Source organism: Macrobrachium nipponense, chromosome 18 (genome assembly GCF_015104395.2).
Source record: "Macrobrachium nipponense isolate FS-2020 chromosome 18, ASM1510439v2, whole genome shotgun sequence".
Taxonomy (NCBI): Eukaryota; Metazoa; Arthropoda; class Malacostraca; order Decapoda; family Palaemonidae; genus Macrobrachium; species Macrobrachium nipponense.
Window position 1 is genome coordinate 26,227,240 of NC_087211.1, and position 8,520 is coordinate 26,235,759.

Below are 8,520 nucleotides of genomic sequence, written 5' to 3' on the forward strand. Positions count from 1 at the left end.
TTAAATTATTATTAATTTATTCAAAATGCCATATAATAAGGATATTTCTCGTTATATTTATTTGCTATGATTTTGCTTTAAACTTTCCGTTTGATTTTCCTAAGAAGAAAAAAAGAAAAAAAAATTGAAGGCCATTCACTTTCGAACAAAATCTTCTCGCTGCCTCTTCTCCTTGAAGCCGAACTCCTCCGACTCGCCCTATACGTTCGTTATAGAGCTCCCGCAAATTCCAGCTTTTTCTTTTCAAGAAACAGGTCGCTGATAATTGGTTATTGGAGCAAATCTTATTATGTGTACTTTCCTGTAGCTAAGAATCTAATTCGATTAGCTCCCCCCCAACACACACTCTCTCTCTCTCTCTCTCTCTCTCTCTCTCTCTCTCTCTCTCTCTCTCTCTCATTTGTCATTTTCAAGATAATTAGATTTAACTTTTCCACTTTAGTTTTCTCTTACAGAAAACTATTGTGCTAGCTTTGTCTGTCTGTCTGCCCGTCTGCCCTCAGATCTTAAAAACTACTGCATCCACCTTCAATCATCGAACTTATCAAATTGCAGCCCTGTAGCCTCAGTAGTTTTTATTCTATTTAAAGTTAAAACTAGCCTTAATCGTACTTCTGGCAGCTCTATAGGTACCAACAACATAGGTCACCACCGGACCGTGGCTGAGTTTCATGGGCCGCGACTACTAGTTTTATGGGTCGTGGCTGAGGCAACCACCGAACAGAAGGTTCGATTGCGTCGAAGAAACTTCGGCGCATATTTTACTTTTTTTTTCTAATTCACCTCCAACGCTCTCTATAAAAGCTTTGTATACACTGGGTAATCATAAACTTTTGTCGATTAACGAAGCTTTTACTTTTAAATGAGACCTTAAAACATGAAAATAACCAAACCCTTTTGAAAAGTCGAGTCTCTTTGAGAGTTAATGAGCCAAGGCTCCTTAGGATGCGGTATAATACGATGGAATGAAGAAATCGGTTTTGTTTCTTTTCTCGTAAATGCGTATACTATACTCTTTTGTTTCCATCTGTCCATCTGCCTGTGGTGTTTGCGCATGGTAACACTGCGTCCCGGGCTTTAAATAATTTGCTATTTCGAATATTAAAGGTGTAATTCGCATACAGTAAATTATTAAAACACTTTTCAGTTGCAAATGTACACCCAATATCCTTTTATTTACCTAAAACTTACATATTGCGTAACTATTTAAAGGCCGGGACGCAGTGTTACCATACGAAAACACCACAGGCGGATGGACAGATGAAAAAAAAAACAGAGTATAGTGAATCTTTTCTCTCTCTCTCTTCCCGGAGGAATAGATTTTAAAGCAACTTAATTCTGTAGATATTGTTTCATAACACATTCGATATCACGGTTCTATATCAAATGAAGCATATTCTTTTATATAAAAAAAACCACTTGAAATGTCCAGGATGACGCCTGATCAAGTTACAGAGAGAGAGAGAGAGAGAGAGAGAGAGAGAGAGAGAGAGAGAGAGAGAGTATTGTTCAGATATTACCTAACTTCTTATTTGTTCCGGCAACGAAATTGATGATGGAACACAAAAGCCAATAAGTGATTTATATATCTCTCTTACTTTAACTCTCGCCATATGATCAGACGACATCTCGGAATTGCAAGCTATTGATACATACATATGTATAAACACATAGATACACATACATACATACACACACACACACACACACACACACACACATATATATTATATATAATATATATATATATATATATATATATATATATATATATATATATTGTGACGAAGTGCCAAGTATCTGGTTACTACACTTACCATTCATCAATTGTTACCTCACAAAAGCCAGACACCTGAACCCTCATCACAGGTACTAAACGACTGAATACTCTAAAGGCAACAGTGATCCCTTAACAACTTACCAGTATTGCAGAAAATCAGACTAAGTTCATCAAAACAGGTGTGAGGTAATCTTGTAAGTAATCAAATTAATCAAAGGGCATCACTCCATCAACAACTTTAAAAGTTTAAGTATTTCCCTGATTTCAAAAGTCTAAGTACTTCCCTGGTTCTAAGTCACTTCAAGTAAATTGAAGGAAAACAGATCAATTACCACTCTATGTTTCTACCTACCATCAATATAATCATAATTAAATGCATGTATACTGGTGAGAAATGAAATACTTATAAAAAATTGAAAGTGAAATTCACAATATCAGGGAAAATTACTGTCACTTGAAAACAAAGTAAAGTTTAATTAATTCTTGAATAAATTAAGTAAAATTAAATCAAAATTAATTTAACACAAAATTCAAGAAAAGTAATTCAACCAAAATTCAAAAGTGTTAGGCAATAACTGAAAATAAGAAATTAATTCACAAGTACTAAACAACAATAAAACTTGAAAAGAATTCTAAGTAAATGCAAATTAATTCACAAGTGTTAATTTCAATTAAATGTTCAAAGATTAAGTAATGAAAATAACTAAGTTAATTAAATTGTGAATGCAAATGAAAACACAGAAAAATATGGAAAATACTAAAATTGTTAAAAGTATTAATCACACAGAATATAAAATAAAAACACACACTTCAATAAGAAAATGAATAAATGCACAAAACATAAAAATCACTTCAAATGAAACAAACACAAAACACAAAAATTTGCCATGTGTAAAAATGTAAATCTTTTCACTCAAACAATTGTAATCATTAGTTATTAGTTCTCTAAACCATCGTAACCAATAGTTATTAGTTGCAACTAATAAAAATAACACACTTTACCTTTCTTGGTATACCAAGAAAAGTTACTGAAATAATTCTAGCTTCGAATGGACAAAGATAATCCCTCTCTCTTTTCATACTACGTTATATATTCTTTTACAATATGTTATGCGAAATCTAAACACATTTTAAGATATCCTAATTCTAAGCTAGCTAGGAGTCTCAAAAATGTTGCACAATCTTATATATAACATTTTATACAGTCAAAGAGGGGATATATGCGTTTTGAAAGTAGTAATATATATATATATATATATATATATATATATATATATATATATATATATATATATATATATATATATATATGTGTGTGTGTGTGTGTGTGTGTTACCAAGGTTCTAACCTCGGCACAGATTTTCAAAAGAAGAAACTAAAAAAAAAACTAATACAATGTCTCCAAGTCTACCATTCCACTCTCTCTCTCTCTCTCTCTCTCTCTCTCTCTCTTCTCTCTCTCTCTCTCTCTAAAACGTAAGTAGAAAGTACAGGAAACCTATGTCTACCAAACTAAAGTTTATTAAACAAACCAACAAGGAAATGAATATGATTCAGTTGTGATGAATGAGATAATCATAAGACATCAGATAATTAATTGAGTCATTTCCCCCCCTCTCACTAAAAGCATTATGCCTCTAAGTCCATAAAGCAAATCCATAAAACATAAGTCCAGAACTCAAACATAAAAGTCTGACATGTCAATGTTCCTTGTATACTTGTGATCTCTCAAAGAGAGAGAGAGAAAAAAAACATTTTTAGAAATATGCACAGGGAATAATACCTGGGATTTTCCCACATTAGTTACAAATAAAATATAAAAGAATAAAGCAGCAGAGAAATGTAAGAATAAAAATTGCTGCAGAATACACAGACTCGATTCAATGCATATATGGCAAATAATAATAAAAGATCACTGTATACTACATACAAATATACATATATATACATACATATATATATTATATATATATATATATATATATATATATATCTATATATCTATATATAATATATATATATAGTTATATAATATATATATATATATATATATAAGGAATTTTACTACCTCGTTCAATTGCCTTCTTTGCTGTGAAGATTGGGACGCACGTTTCCGGTTGTTTCCCAGTGAAGGTCGTTTCACCTCTTAGTTTTGCTTTGCTTCAAGTTGTGCAGATGAGTTGACAACTGACGGCCAAGGCTGGTAGTACGGTACAGAATGTTTTCCGTGCTTTGTACAGTTACACCATTATAAATTGCATCACTTAATGAAATATATCGTTCAGACCATTTTTCTTTTTATTTTCCATATAATAATTAGTTTCAGAATACCGCTTGCTGAATACTTCCATATGTATCTATTGTCTGAAACATTAAGGCAACTGATGCAATACTTTGTAACGTGACTGTACCTGGCTAAATTTCGCACCATACCCTCAATTATTTTTCTGTACCATACAGTACGGTAAAAATAATGTACCGTAATTCCGTACGGTTACTAAAGTATAAGTAAACTCAATCTACATCGATAAAAACCCCTCTATGAAAATTTCAATGTTAACTGGTGTAAATTAGCAAAGGGACTATTGCACTCAAACGTATAAAACATGAATAATTCGTGTGACGCAACATGATCATTACTGAGCAGCAAACGCGTTCATCATCAAGCAGAGATGAGGAAGGTTGTCCCGAATGGACAATAGGGAATTATATTGTAAAGCGTTACTTCAAGCATTACACACACACACACACATATTCATGATAATTAATGAATGCCAAACACACACAGACGCACACACAAACATGCATGGTATGTTACAAACTCAAATGTTAAGTACCTTAGTGTTCTACTCATGCAGTCAATGAAGCGGCTAAAAATGCATTAGTAATTGATTAGTGATATATCCCAGCCTAAGGTACGGTACTTACGTAATTATGCCTATTTTTTCCATACCTGAATCGTACCGTCGAATACTTTGGTAAAATCATCATACAGTAATTCCGTTCCGTACATATAGACTAAATATCAACTGTACCGTACCGTAATGCCAGTCTTGCTGACGTCCTGTCTGACTGCTTCAGTCAGTATTGTGATGGAGACCCCGAATAGTCCTAAGCAGCATAGGGGACGTCTTAACTCAAGTCAGAATTGGTATGGAGACCTGAGCAATCCTAAGCAGCATGGGGGACGTCTTAACTCCAGTCAGAATTGGTATGGATACCTGAGCAGGCCTTAACAACATGGGGGATGTCTTGAGTCGACTCAGTATTGGTATGGAAGCCTGCGAAATTCTAAGCAGAATGGGGGACTTTGACAACGTCATTGATTGCGGAGACCTGGTCGGCATTGGGCAGCATAGAGGATGGCTGTCAGGACGTAAGCAACTCTTATGCCGCCAGTGTATACGGTCATTTTTAAAAAGTTTACTACAGAACAGCCATAACAAGGAAAGTCTAATTTAATTTGGAGAAACTCATCATTCACAGGACACAAAGCTAACTGATTTTGGAAACAGCGCCTCCAATGCTGCGTCGGAAAATGGGGATAATGGATGAAGGTCATATTAAGTGGAGTCTTTGAAATGGACAAAACAAATCATAGTTCTGTAATTGCGAAAGATATATGTTCCCAAAACCTTTGTCTAGAAAGAGAGAGATTTCGAGAATTTGTATAGATTCACTTTTTAAAAATAAAAACATTTGCACATAACTGTTAAACACGGTATTCAGGAGCTTTAATATGGAAGCTAAGTCGCCAGATCAGCATTTCGCTCTAACTAGCAAAACCTGGTGGTGAATTTTTGCTCTCGATAATTTTACAACTCAATTTATTTTTTACTCTCTATTGGTTCATTGCGGCAAATTCCTGTCTAAATACACAGCGGCTGCATCGCACGCTTCCTCTCTTAGATCCCTTTTCTGACCTGTGTTGAGTAACTTCGTGTCATCGCCCACCTTGTGAAAGTTATCAGGGACAGGTATAAATGATTTAGTGCACCGGCGACACCCACACCAGAAGAAACCGCCCCAGTTCTCGTAGCACTAGCGCTTCGTTATACCAGGACGCCATGTTTCTATACTTAGCAGCGGCACAATTCATCTGCTTTGATCGTCGAATGAAGGTGATTATTGATTGGTCTCAGAATTCACTTTGCCGAGTCTTGTCCGTCAGCGTCAGGTAGTTAAAGGATTCTAAATTTTTGATGAATTTTGGTTATTTGAGATCGTGTATTTTTGGAAATACATTACTGTCAATTACCAGTATATCTTAATCAGAATATTGATTAAAATACAAGACATTTACATTTCAGATGGCCGTCCTGTTGCTTCGCTCCTGCTTAGAAGTAGAGCTATGTCTACAATCATCGATTGCAGAGCAAATGACTAGGTTTTGGCATTTGCATTTATATGATTTATTCATCAGCAAAATCAATAGAGGATAATGTTACCTACCCCTACTCAGCTCATTTGCTTGCACACTGAATTCACAGGCAGGAACAAAATCGGAACGTTTTCCGTCATTCCAAATCTTGAAAAAATACCAACTATGTATGAATCGATTGAAATTATCCTTCCCTTCTTTTCTAACTCCCTTTTATCTGTTGATTGCCGCCTTTCTTCGTGTCCTTTATCATCGTTTTGTTTTCCATGACTCTCTCATTTATTTTTTCTCGAATATGCACAACCAACTTTGTTTTGGAAGAACTGAATTCCTGAGGCACTTTAAGGCCGGTTGTTGCTTTCTTCTTCATCAACAAAGGCTCATCCTTCTTCCTTCCTTTCTATTGTGGAATCTGTCTTTTCCGCTTCCCATCCCTTCGCTTTCATGCCTAAGATGTGGTTGACTCTGCCGTCAGAAGTTTTTGCCGGAATGGTAACCAGTCTTTGTGGTGGAGCTCTTCTCTGTCGTGTGGCCTTCCTTAGAGAAGGAAGTATACATACATACATACATACATACATACATACATACATACACATGCAGTAAGCTACAAATGTTCTTTAATATCCAATTCTCTCTACCTCGGAATTATTATATTTTTATAAATGTTAACCGAAGGGGAATATTTTAGTTGATAATAATTTCGAACCCTCGAGAGGACGAAATTATTATTAACTAAAAAATTCCCTTTTGGTTAACATATATGAAAATATATTAATTCCGAGGTAGAGCGAATTGGATATTAAAGGACATTTGTAGCTTACTACATGCATATGAATCACGGTGATGTGATAAAAATTCATACATACATACATGTGCGTATATATATATATTATATATATATATATATATATATATATATATATATATATATATATATACTATATATATAATATATATATAAGTCTATCACATTACTGTGATTCATATATATATATCGAACTTCAAATGTCCTTTAATATCTAATTCACTCTACCTCGGAATTAATATATTTTCATATATGCTTAACCGAGGGGGAATTTATTAAGCGATAATAGAATTGCCGATCGACAGGCGCGAACCAGCGACCTCCCAATTCTAGGGCTGGCAGTGAAGCCTTATATGGTGTCTGGGGTGGTTTAAGGCTTCACTGCCAGTCCTGGAATTGGGAGGTCGCTGGTTCGCGCCTGTCGATCGGCAATTCTATTATCGCTTAATAAATTCCCCCTCGGTTAAGCATATATGAAAATATATTAATTCCGAGGTAGAGTGAATTAGATATTAAAGGACATTTGAAGTTCGATATATATATATATATATATATATATATATATATATATATATATATATATATATATATATATATATCTATATATATATATATATATATATATATATATATACATATATATATATACATATATATATAGATATATATATATATATATATATATATATATATATATATATATATATATATATATATATATATATATATATATATATATGCATGTATATATAACTGAATCATGAAAATCTGGAACGTGATGAATATATGTAAATAAAAGCAAAAGCCACGAGGGAAAGTGAAGCAATGGAGTACCGCTGCAAGACCTTCCGACTTCTCGTCCTTTACTTAGCAGACTAATATAAATATGAAAGTAAGTTTACAAAGAAAGCTCGTATAAATGACAGACAGGGAATATAAAGGAAAATATTTACCTAGAATCCAACACACCTGAAGAATTAGTAGACCTGCCCAAAACAGGGGTACAATTTAAGAGGTTTACAAAAAATGAAGTCCAACTGCTCAGGGCGTTGACTGACCACACAAAATATATATTACCAGGCTCTTGTCCCCGTTACTTGGAACTATCTCCGGTTCTTGGATATATAATTCTCTGGATATAGTTGATAAATTAAGCAAAGTCCCTCTTTACCCCACTAATAGATTCGTTAGTTTTGATGTTTGTTCACTTTTCATTAAAGTCCAAATAGATTCTATTTTAGAGCGTCTTAGTACCGAACTAACCCATCATGAATTACCTCTACCTGTAAGTCATATTATTTCACTCAATAGGTTGTGCATCTGTGATTGCAAATTTATATTCAATGGTGAATAAATCAACAAATATTTGGTATGGCAATGGGTAACCCTTTATCACCACTCCTCTCAAACTTGTATATGGAACTCTTTGAAAAATGCTATTTATCTAATATCATTTATATTCCTTTTAAAGTTATATAAATATGTTGACAATATTTTAGCTGTTTTGTCCGGTGGTATTGATATAAATGATTTAATCTCTAATTTGAATAACCA